General features: G+C 35.1%; 1 protein-coding gene and 1 long non-coding RNA gene across 3 annotated transcripts in view; one reads left to right on the top strand and one right to left on the bottom strand.

The window, feature by feature from the left end:
- Nucleotides 1–12,032, bottom strand: part of LOC143668299 (uncharacterized) — a 170,968-nt gene that overhangs the window by 3,086 nt on the left and 155,850 nt on the right. The window lies entirely within an intron of this gene.
- MTPN (myotrophin) overlaps nucleotides 1–12,032 on the top strand; it is an 81,834-nt gene that overhangs the window by 57,941 nt on the left and 11,861 nt on the right. The window lies entirely within an intron of this gene.

Genomic DNA, 12,032 nt, shown 5'->3' with positions numbered 1-12,032 from the left:
TGGTAGAATGCTTGCCTTCCATGCGGGAGATCCGGGTTCAAGTCCAGGACCATGCACCTAAAAGAAAAATATAGTAACTGAATTGAAAAATTCAGTGGAGGGGTGGGGGGTGCGGCTCAAGAGCAGATTAGAGGAAGCAGAGGAAAGGATTAGCTAACTTGAAGACAAAACAATTGGTATTGCCCAAATTGAAGAACGTAAAGAACGGATTTTTAAAAAATCAAATGAACAGAGCCTGAGAAACCTATTGGACACCATCAAGTATACCAACATATACATCATAGGAGTCTCAAAAGGAGAAGAGAGATAAAGGGCCAAAAATATATATATTTGAAGAAGTAATACACAGAAAACTTGCCATATCTGTTGAATGATATGACTGTACAAATCCAAGATACTTAACAAATGCCAAGCAGAATGAACCCTACCAGATCTACACTGAGACACAAGATGAAGACGGAATCTTAAAAACAGCAAGAGAGCATCAATGGGCACAAACAAGGGCTCCTGAACAAGATTAATAACCAATTTCTCAAAAGAAACCATGGAAGCCAGAAGGCAGTAGAAAGACATATTTAAAGTGCTGAAAGATTAAAAAAAAAAAAAAACTGTTAACTGTGAATAATATACCCACAAGTGTCCTCCAGAAATAAGGGAAAATTTAAGACTTTCTGGAAAAGAAAAACTGAGGGAGTTCATTACCACTAGACCTGCCATATAAGAAATAATAAAAGGAGTCCTTCATATTGAAAGGAAAGGACACCTAAACATCTCAATACTGGATGAAGAAAAAAGATCTCTGGTATAAATAATATGGGTATAAATAACATTATATGCCAGAATTATTTCATTTTTCATTTGTAATGAATGCTGTCTTTTGCTTCTTATAAGGCTGAAAATGCAAATAGATAAAAAAAAAAAAAAGTGTGAATCTTTGGTACTAAGTGCACCGCGCAGAAAGATGTAATTTGTGGCATGAAGAAAATAAAAAGGAGAAATGAAGGGGTATAAGTACTGTATGTGTACAGGCTATTGAAGTCTAGTTAGAATAAACAAAGTTATAATAAATTTAGTATGTTTAATGTAATCCCCATATAACCATAAAGAAAATATCTAAAGAATCTATACAAAGGGAAAGAATAAGTGATTGCAAATGGCTCATTATAAAAGAACATATAAACAAAGAAGAAAGCAGTAATGGAGGAGAAGAGGGACAAAAAAGTGTAAGACTCACAAAAATACAATTAGCAAAATGGCAGAAAGAAATCTAGCCTTATCCACAATTTCCTGAAATGTAAATAGGTTAAACTCTCAAATCAGAAGGGATGCACATTCTTCCCTGGTGCACATGGATTATTCTCCAGGATAGACTAGTTATTAGGTCACAAAACATTTCTCAGATTTTAATATATAGAAATCATACAGTCTGTCTTCTCTGACCGCAGTGGAATGAAACTAGAAATCAATAACAGAGAGAGAAATGGAAAATTCACAAATATATGGAAATTAAATAGTGTAGTGTTAACCTTGGGTCAAAGAAGAAATCACAAGGGAAATCGGTAAATACCTTGTGACAAATCAAAATGGCAACAAACGTATAAGAAGCTAAAAGGGAAATTTTAGCTCTAAATACTTAACGTTTGAAAAGAAGAAAGATTTTTAAATCAGAGATTTAACTTCAAAATTAGAGAATCTAAAATAGAAAAGCAAACTAAAAGGAAAGAAATAACAAAGATTAGAATGGAGATAAATAAAGTACAGAATTGAATAAAATAGAATCAACAAAACCAAAAGTTACTTCTTTGGAACCGTCAAAAAAATGGACAAATTTTTAGTTAGACTGACAGAGAAAGGTAACTACCTTACAGAAATAAAAGGCACTATAAGAGGCAATGAATAACAGCAAATTAAACAGTCAATGTAAAATGGACAAATTCCTCCAAAACACAGACTACCTACATTTACCTGTATTTACTCAAGAAGAAATAGAAGCTCTCAACAGATCAGTAATGAGTAAATGGATTGAATCAGTAATCACAAATTTCCCAACAAAGAAAAGCCCAGGACCAGATGGCTTTGCAGATGAATTTTACCTAACTTTCCAAGAATTAACCCCACTCTTGCTTATATTCTTCCAAGTCTGAGAACACTTCTATGAGGTCATCCCTAATACCAAAGTCAGACAATGATGACACAAGAAAAGAAAATTGCACAACAGTATCCCTATGAATATAGATGCAGAAATCCTCAACAAAATACAAGCAAACCAAATCCAGCAGTACATTCAAAGAAGTATGCACCATGATTAAATGGGATTTATCCCATGTATGCAGGGGTGGCTCAACATAAGAATACCATTTAATATAATACAGATTAACAGAAGGGGGAACAAGTACATTATCATCTCAATTGATGCAGAAAAGGCACTTGATGATCCAGCACCCTTCTTGATAAAAACACAAAGGACTACAAAGCTTTGCTAAAGGAAATTGGAGAATAACTTTATAAATAAATAGAAGTACATTCTGTGTTCATGGATTGAATTACTAAACATTGATAAGATATCAGTTCTACCCAAAGTGATTTAGAGATTCAACACAATCCCAGTCAAAATTCTAACAACTTCTTTGCAGAAATGGAACACCCAATCATCGAATTTACATGGAAGGATAAGAGGACTCAGTGGCCGAAGCCATCTTGAAAAAGAAGGACAAAGTTGGAGAACACATTCTGATTTTAAAATTTATTACAAAACTGCAGTGGTCAAAACAACACAGTACTGGCATAAAGACAGACGTATAGACCAGTGGAATAGACTTGAGAGTTCAGAAACAAACCATCACATTTATGGCCAGCTTATTGTTGATGAGTGTCAAATCCACTCAATTGGGAAAGGATAGTCTCTTCAATAGATAGTGCTGGAAATACTGAATATCCATATGCAGAAGAATGAAGAAAGGATCAAAGACCTAAATATAAGAACTCAAACTATAAAATTCCCCCAAGAGAATGTAGGGAAGCATCTTCCCTATATGTTGTACTGGCCAATGTTTTCTTAGACTTTATAACAAAAGCATGAGCAACAAAAGAAAAAATAGATAAATGGGACCTCATCAAAACTAAAATTTTGTGCTCCAAAGACTTCATCATGAAATAAAAAGACATCCTACAGAATGGGAGAAAATATTTGGAAGCCACATATATGATAAGGATCTAATACCCAGAATATATAAAGATGTCTTCCACCCAACAACAAAATGACAAAAAAAAAAAAAAAATTAAATATGGGCAAAAGACTCTAATAAACATTTCACCAAATAAGATATACAAAAGGCCAGAAATATGTGAAAAGATAGTATCATTCATTAACCTTTAGGAAAATGCAAATCAGAACCACAGTGAGATACCATTTCACACCCCCTAGAATGGCTCCTATTTTAAAAAACAAAGTAACAAGTATTGGAGAAGATGGATATAGAGAAGTGGAAACACTCATTCATTGTTGTTGGGGATGTAAAATGATGCAACTGCTGTTTGAAACAGGTTCCTCAGAAAGCTAAGTATGGAATTACCACATGACCCCAAAGAATTAAAAACAGACTCAAACAGGATTTTGTAAACTGATATTCATAGCAGCATTATTCACAAACCAAAAGATGGAAGTAACCCCCATGTCCATCAAAAGATAAAAATGTAATATATACATACAGTGTAATATTATTCAGTCACGAAAGGAAACACATTCTAGTACATGCTACAAATGGATGAACCCTTAAGACATTGTGTGGATTGAAATAAGCCTGGCACAAAAGAACAAATATTGTATGTTCCACTGATATGAAATAGATTAAGCACATTGATAGAGTCAGGAATTAGAATATAGGTTACCAGGGGCTGCAGTTGTGGTAGGGAATGAGGAGTTAATGCTTAATTGGACATAATGCTTAATGAGGAGTAAATGTTTACTAGGATTTCTGTTTGGGGCAATAGAAAACTTTTGGTAATGAATGATTGTGATATGGTGCAACATTGTGATTGTAACTAACAGCACTGAATTATGTATTTGAGTGTGATTAAAGAGGGAAATATTAGGTGTATACATATGCTAGTAGATTGAAATACAAAAAGAAAAACCATAGGACTGTACAATACAGTGATCCCTAATGTAAAATATGAACTTTAATTAGTGGTACAATTATCATATGAAACAAAGGTACCACACTAATACAAGGTGTTAATGGTAGGGGCAAGGGGACTCTGCATTTTCTGCATGATGTTTCTGTAAACCTAAGATTTCTCTCATTAAGTGTATATATATATATATTAGAAACTTAAAAATATATATATTTAAAACCATTCCTTCTCAAACTAGGGGAGGAAACACCTACTTGATTCTGTGAGGTCAACATTACTCTTATATGAAAGCCTAGAAGAGACATCAGCAGAAAAGAAAAGTATAGTTGGATTTCCCTTGTAATTATAAATGCATAAATCCTTAACAAAATACTAACAGTCCAAATCCAGCAGCATATTAAACAAACAATATACCATGATTAAGTGGGATTTGTCCCAGGAATGGAAAGTTGTTACAAAATATGAAAATCAATCCATGTAATATACTATATAAATAGAACAAAGGTACCACAAAAACACACAGTTATCTTATTAGATGCAAAAAAGTCATTTGGCAAAAATCCACCCTCCTTTCTTGATTAAAAAGCACTCAGGAAAGTAGGAATAGGAAGAAACTTTCTCAACATTATAAAGATCATTTATGAAAAGACCACAGCTATCATCATACTCAATGTTAAAGACCTAAAGTATTCCCCTAAGAACAGGAATGAGAGTAGGCTGCCCACTTTCACCACAGCTGTATTATGTATTGTATTACAAATTCTTTCCAGTGCAGTTAGGCAAGAAACAGAAATAAAAGGAATCCAGACTGGAAAGAAAGAAGTAAACTTTGCAGATGACAAATTTCTGTATCAAAAATCCAAAGGAATACACACAAAAACTATTAGAGCTAAGAAATGAATTCACCGAAGTGGCAGGGGTATAAGATCAACGCAAAAAAAAAAAAAAAAATTGTGTTCCTATACACCAGCAATAGAAAGAGTAAACTAAAAGAACAATTTAGTAGCCTCTAAAAGAATTAAATATCTAAGAAAAACTTTAACTGAGGACACAATAGACTTGCAAACTACAAAACACTGCTGAAAGGAATTAAAGAAAAATTAAGTAAATATCAGGATTAGCCTGTGTTCATGGACTGGAAGAGTTAACATTGTTAATATGTCAATGTTACCCAGGGCAATATACAAATTCAGTGCAATCCTTATTAAAATAATTCCTGCAGCCTTTTAGCAAAAATGGAAAACTCAACCCACACTTTTATATGGAAATGTCAGAGGCCCCAAATAGCCAAAACAATCTTTAGAAAGAACAATTTTAGAGTCTTCACACTTCCTGATTTCAAATTGTGTTGCAAAGCCACAGTAGTGAAAACAGGGTGGTAACTGGCATAGGGACAAAATATAAACCAGTGGAGTCAAATTGAGGGTTCAGAAATCAAAGATCACATCAGTGGTCACCATATTGTTGACAGGAGTGCCACATCTACTCAGTTGTATCTACAACAGATTGTGTTGGGAAAATTGGATATGCACATGCAGAAGAATGGTATTATACTCCTGCCTCATACCATAAACAAAACTCAACTCAAAAGGAATCAAGCACCTAAATAAAAGAGGTAAAACCTATAAACTCTTAGAAGGTGCCATAGAGATAAATCTTCATTACCTGGGGTTCAGCAACAGATTCTTAGATATGATACCAAAAGAACAAGCAACTGTCTTAGAAACAACAGATAAATTTGATTTCGTCAAAATTAAGAACTTTTATACATTGAAGCAAGTTATCAAGAAAATAAAAAAGCCTACAGAACGGAAGAAGATAGTTTCAAACCATATGTTGTGTGTTTAATATCCAGAATATATAAAGAAGTTTTACTATTTTACAGCAAAAAGACTACCCAATTTCAAAATGTTCTAAAGACTTTTATAGACATTTCTCCAAAGAAGGTATACAAAGCCAAAGGCACGTGAAAAAATGCTCACCATCCTTAACCTTTAGGAAAATGCAGATTAAAACCATCATGAGAAAACATCTCATACCCTGCAATTATGGCTGTTATTAATCATATAATAATGATAATAAAATAACTAGTATTATAACAAAGAAACTGGAATTCTAATGCATTGTTGGGGTTGTAAAATGCTGTAACCTCTGTGAAAAGCAATATGGTGGTTTCTCGAAAAATTATATGTAGAACTACCATTTGACTCAGCAATCCCACCTTTACATATATACCAAAGGAGAGTGAAGTCATGGTCACAGATAACTTGTATACCAGTGTTTATAGCAGCATTATTCACTGAAAATAACCCAAGGGTCCATCAACAAATAGATAAACAAAATATGCAACTACATACAATGGAATATTATTTGGCCGTGAGAAAAAAAAATTATAAGAAATGCTGCAACATGGGAGAGCCTTGAAAGCATTGCACTCCTTGGAAAAAGCAAGACCTGTAAGGACAAAAATAGTATGATATCACTTAGATGACTAAAAGTAGCATATTGCCTGGGATAAGAAAGATAGGGAGAAAAGTAGACCCTTGTACTACTACTTTACATTTTCTCAAAAAGTAAACTGCATTTACACAGGACAATATGCCTTGGCTGACAAAAGCACAATCGGTCTTTTATTTGGGGCTGACATAGTCTTATACTTGCCCCAGCTGGCGGTCTTTTACGTGTCTGATGAATTAAAATTTAGGACAGGTGACTATCCATTCCCTCAAAAAATTCTGCAATACCTTTTTTAATTGCCTTATTTTAAGAAGAAACTATATCCTAAAGGCTTTACCGGAATGACATAGCTGCAAAATTTGCTCTGTAAATAACTGAAGAAACCAGCCCTTATGCTGTTTTGACGTTTCACAAATCTCATACATAAGTATGCTCATTGTAAGCTCATTTTATTTACCCAGTTTTGCTCTTTTAGATTGGTGTACTTCATTATTTTAGAATTTCTGTTAGCAACATACACATAAGTGTGTTGGAGTCTCACAGAGCCAAAATTAGTTCTCAGTTCTGCTTCTTCATAGTTTTGTGGCTTTAAGACGTTACTGAACACCTCAGCCCTAAGCTTTCTCTTCTGTAAGATGGAGCCACTACCCCATGAATTGTGAGGATAAAATAGTTCACGTTTTAAGCACTTTACTTATGTTAATCTGTTTAATCATCTCCGTAATCTTACAGAGTAGATATTTTTATTCCCATTTTACCATTAGGGAAAACTGAGGCATAGAGCAATTAGGTGCATTTACACAGCTGGTGGGAGGAGAGTAGGAGCTGAAATTGAAACTCAATCAGTTGGGCCCCAGAGCCTATGTCTGTAACACCTGCATGTACTGCATTTCAGTATAGCCAAGTAGTTAAATGAAAAAATATGTAAGTCATTTGATGCAATGCCAGGGACATTATAAATTCTCAATAAATGCTAAAACTGGCCAGGAGTGACACAAACAATGAACCCTAAATTAAATCATGGACTATAGTTAATAGTATAATTATAATAAGCTTTCACCAATAAATATACCACACCAGTGCAAGGTGTTAATAATAGGGTGGTATATGGGAAACTTGTATTTTATGCATGATTTACTGTAAACCATAACTAATGGGTTTAATTTAATAAATATTTTATAGTAGTCTAATACAGTGATAAATAGTGGTTCATGCTTACATAAGATGGTAGAAAAGGTATATTTTCCTTTTAATGTGGATGCATGTGATCAGTATGAGTAAAGTTTGTTACTAAATATGCATATGCACTGTGACCCAGATGGGAATGTTTTGCACTTCTTTAACAAATATATTCGTTAAGCATCTACCATATACCAGGCATTCTCCTAGATGTTAACGGTACAGATATGAATTTAGCAGGGCTCCTGTCCTCATGAAGTTCATAGTGTAATTTGAGGAAGACATATTCAAAATTGTAGAGTATGTTTAGTCTTATAGTATAGTGCTATAAGAGAGGTGTAGAGATCAGCTGTGAATAGCAAAAACAAAACCACTACAGTGGCTTAAACAAAGTGTTTCATAACAAGATGTCTAAAGGTACATCCTACTGAGTGACTAACTTGCCTTTGTCATCAGTATCCCACCTCCCATTCTTATGGTCACAAGATTTGCTGAATCTCCAGGCATTGAGTCTGCGATTTGGGCAGGAATAGGATAAAAAGCTAAAGACCTTCCCCTCCTGTGGCCTTACTTTAAAAGGAAAGCCCTCAACAGGGGAGGCAAAAAGTGCATCAGATGGCCACCTGTAACTGTAAAGAAGCCTGGGAGTTCAATTTCTTTTCAATTGAAGAAGGGGATAGGACTGGGGATTGCGTGAACCAAGCTGCAGTATTTACTACAAGGTCTGAGCAGTGTGGCATGACCATACAGAAAGGGATGCAAAACCCTGGAAATTTCAGAAGGACTTCACAGAAAAAGTTATCAGCAGTTAAAAGGGAGAAGACATGGTCTTGATTGGACAATTAATATCAAATAAAAGTGAGTACACTGTATACATCAAATACTAGGGATATAGGGATTAATAAGATAGATATGGCCTTTGTTCTCAGAGAATTCATTTCTAAAAAAATAGTAAATGAGTACACAAATAAATGTAATTTAATTTTAAGTAAATTTCTGTGAAAAAAATGTAACGATAATAAGGATCAAAACATTTATTTCTAAATATTTTGGGTCGAAAACTTCTTAAGGGTATTGTATATTTGTTTCTTAAGCAGAAGAAATAAGACATAGTTAAACCTTCCTTTGAGGGTTGATCAGCAGCATCAGACCCTATAGGGCCTATTGAAGTGTGGTGGTTATTTGTCCTTAGTTTTAGTAACTCTACTTCACTGCTGAGTTTTGGGGCGTGGTTGAATTCCATTTTCTTTCTTATACCAATCATATCACCCATTGTCATATCACTGCTGTTAGTGTAGCCATTTTCAGTAGACCTTCTAGCTTTTCACTCTTTCTAATTTATGTGGACTGAGAAAATCCATATTTGAATTATAAATTTATGAGCGAGGACTTCAGCACTACTTCTATGGAATAATAAAGAGCTTGGGCTCTGGAAGCCTATTTCAGTGGCTTAACATTTGGGATTCACTACCTAGTTCAAACCAACATTAGGTTGCTGGGATCTTGAGTAGAATAAGTATCTATCATAAAAAAAAAAAAAAAAAAAAACAAGAAACATTGCAAAGATATCTGTTCCTTGAATTGGCTTTAATCTTCAGTTGTAGTCTTAATGCTTTCAACGTTCATTTTGTTTGATTCTAACCTTCCAAAAGTGAATTGATTCCGAAACATGGTTGCTAAAATTTTTTCCCAAGTAATTGCTTACAGTGAAGGTCGTAAAAACAGCACTATACAAAAATGTCTACCAAGACAAAAAAGAAGATAAAAGTAAATGTTCCCAGGGATCAGCAATGCCCTCCAGACTAAAAGGGAAAAAGAAAGAAAGAAAACAAAGTAAGGTATCAGTAGCTAAGAGAGTTCATTCATTTGGAGTCCAGAGACTACTGTGGAGGCTACTCTTATGCAAGTTTCAGCTAGATATTACAAACTGCCATGCTTTGCCATGCCCCAGAAAACATCATTCTTGTTAACCTTAAAGAATACCTAGGGCTCTAAGGAGACTCTACATAAGTTTCATGTACTAAGTGTACTTTCCTTAAAGACCGGGTTCCTTGGCCAGATAAGTCCTAAAACCAAGAGGGGACCTCCAGGAATTTCAACTAATTCCCATCCCCCAATTCTATATTGTTAACACCCCTTTTCAACATGAAAAAGTTAGAATGGGCATAGTTCAAAGACCCCTGTAGATTGGGAGTAGAATCAAAGGAGAAGGAGGAGTTAGAACAGAGAAGATAGGATTTAACAAATGAATATGACTGCTGAATCACTATAATGATACTTACGTTAACTTCCAGTGTTTGGGAACAGCTAGAAGGAAAAACCCAAAAATATGGAACGGTAACACCTACCAGACTTTGAAATCTGTTCTGTAATTACCTGTTAAAATGTACTTTGAAAAGTATTGCATATATATATGTTACATTTAACAATTAAAAAAAAAAAAAAAAAGTAAATGTTCCAGGAGGGTGAAATCAGCAACATGGTGACATAAAACATCCCCTGATAAAGTCTCCCCTCAAAAACAACTGATAAAAGGACAAATCCTACTTGCTTAAAACTTTGGAGGATGTTAGAGACTGGAGAAAAACTTCGCAAATGCCAAGTCAGCAAAAAAGATAAAAGAAAAAACACACACACAAAAAAGTTAGGAAATCTGCAACTAGGATCTGTGATGTGTGGCTTATGAGTCACACAGTGAGCACAGTCCAGGTACCTTACGCTGGGATGCAGACCGCAGAACTACATTAAACCCCATAAATATCCAGACACAGGGACCCAAGGCCCACAGAGACCCAAGGCAGAACATAAGTGCCTGGTGAGCACATGCATACAAGTGGGCCCCTGAGAAACAAAGAGAAGGAAGCTTTCTCCCAAGGTGAAATAATTGCACATAAAAGAGCAACCTTAAAAGTTGCACCACATGTCCAAGGCAGGAAACAGTTTCAGAAAACCAGAGAAAATCTGCATGGTTAAACACAGGCTACCCTAAAGGTTCAATATAAGATGGAACCCATGTCAAAGAAGAGGCTTCCCACATAGTAATTTGCCCCACATAGTCAATCTACAGTAAAACCTTAGGCAAGAGGGGGAAACTAACCTTCAGAGTTAACATTATCAGGATAATCAGATGCCCAGAAATCAGCAAGAGATTATAAGCCATACTAAGAGACAAGAAGTAGCAGCTCGGTTAAGGAAACAAATTAAAACTTCAGAGAAGACCCAGACTTTGGAACAATTAAATAAATTCAAACAAATCTCATAAATAAATTCAAGGTGGTGAAGGAAAGTATGAACGGAAATAAACTAAGGGTGAATATACAGCTAAAGGATATTAAGACACTGAGCAAAAAGAATTAGAATATTTTAAAAGAAACAGGTTATGGGGATGAAAAGCACAGTAATCGAGATTAAAAATGCACTAGAGGGCAGGCAATGGTGCACAGTGGCAGAGTTCTCGCCTGCCATGCCAGAGATCCAGGTTCAAGTCCCATGCCTGCCCATGCAAAAAAACAAACAAAAATACACTAGAGGGATACAACAACAGATACAAACAGGCAAAAGAATCAGCAGATTAGAAAGACAGTCAAAATTATACAGTCAGAAGAATAGCATGAAGAGAATAGAAAATATTGAGTAGCATCCAAGGACTTAAGTGACAGCATGAAATATATCAACATACATATCATGGGGGTCCTAGAAGAGAGGGGAAAGGGAGCAGAAATAGTATTTGAGGAAATAATAGCCAAAAATTTCCCAACTCTTATAAAAGACAAATAAAAATACATGCCCAAGTGGCACAACATACTCCAAACAGAATAAACCCTAATAGACCTACATTGAGACATGTACTGATCAACATCAAATGGCCATAGATAAAGAGAGAATTCTGAAAGCAGCAAAAGTGATTCATCACATATGAGGGATTCTGAATGAGGACTTAGTGCCAATTTCTCATGAGAAAGGAGGCAAGAAGGCAGGGCAGTACGATATAAAGCCCTGAAAGAGGAAAAACTGCCAGCCAAAAACTCTTTCATGCAAGATTGTCCTTCAAAAATGGACTTTAGACATTCACAGATCAAAAGAAACTGAGAATTCCTCACCAAGGGGCCTACCTCCCAAGGTCCAAGAATTGCTAAAGGGAGTTCTTCAGGTTAAAAGGAAAAGACTGGAGAAAGTGGCTTAGGGCAATATGAAACATGAATATCTTCGGTAAGGATAACTAAACAGGTAAATGCAAAACCCAGTGGTACTATATCCTCAAT

The sequence above is a fragment of the Tamandua tetradactyla genome, chromosome 1, assembly GCF_023851605.1.
Source record: "Tamandua tetradactyla isolate mTamTet1 chromosome 1, mTamTet1.pri, whole genome shotgun sequence".
Classification (NCBI taxonomy): domain Eukaryota; kingdom Metazoa; phylum Chordata; class Mammalia; order Pilosa; family Myrmecophagidae; genus Tamandua; species Tamandua tetradactyla.
The sequence above is the reverse complement of the archived record's forward strand: the minus strand, read 5'-3'. Positions and strand labels throughout refer to the sequence as shown.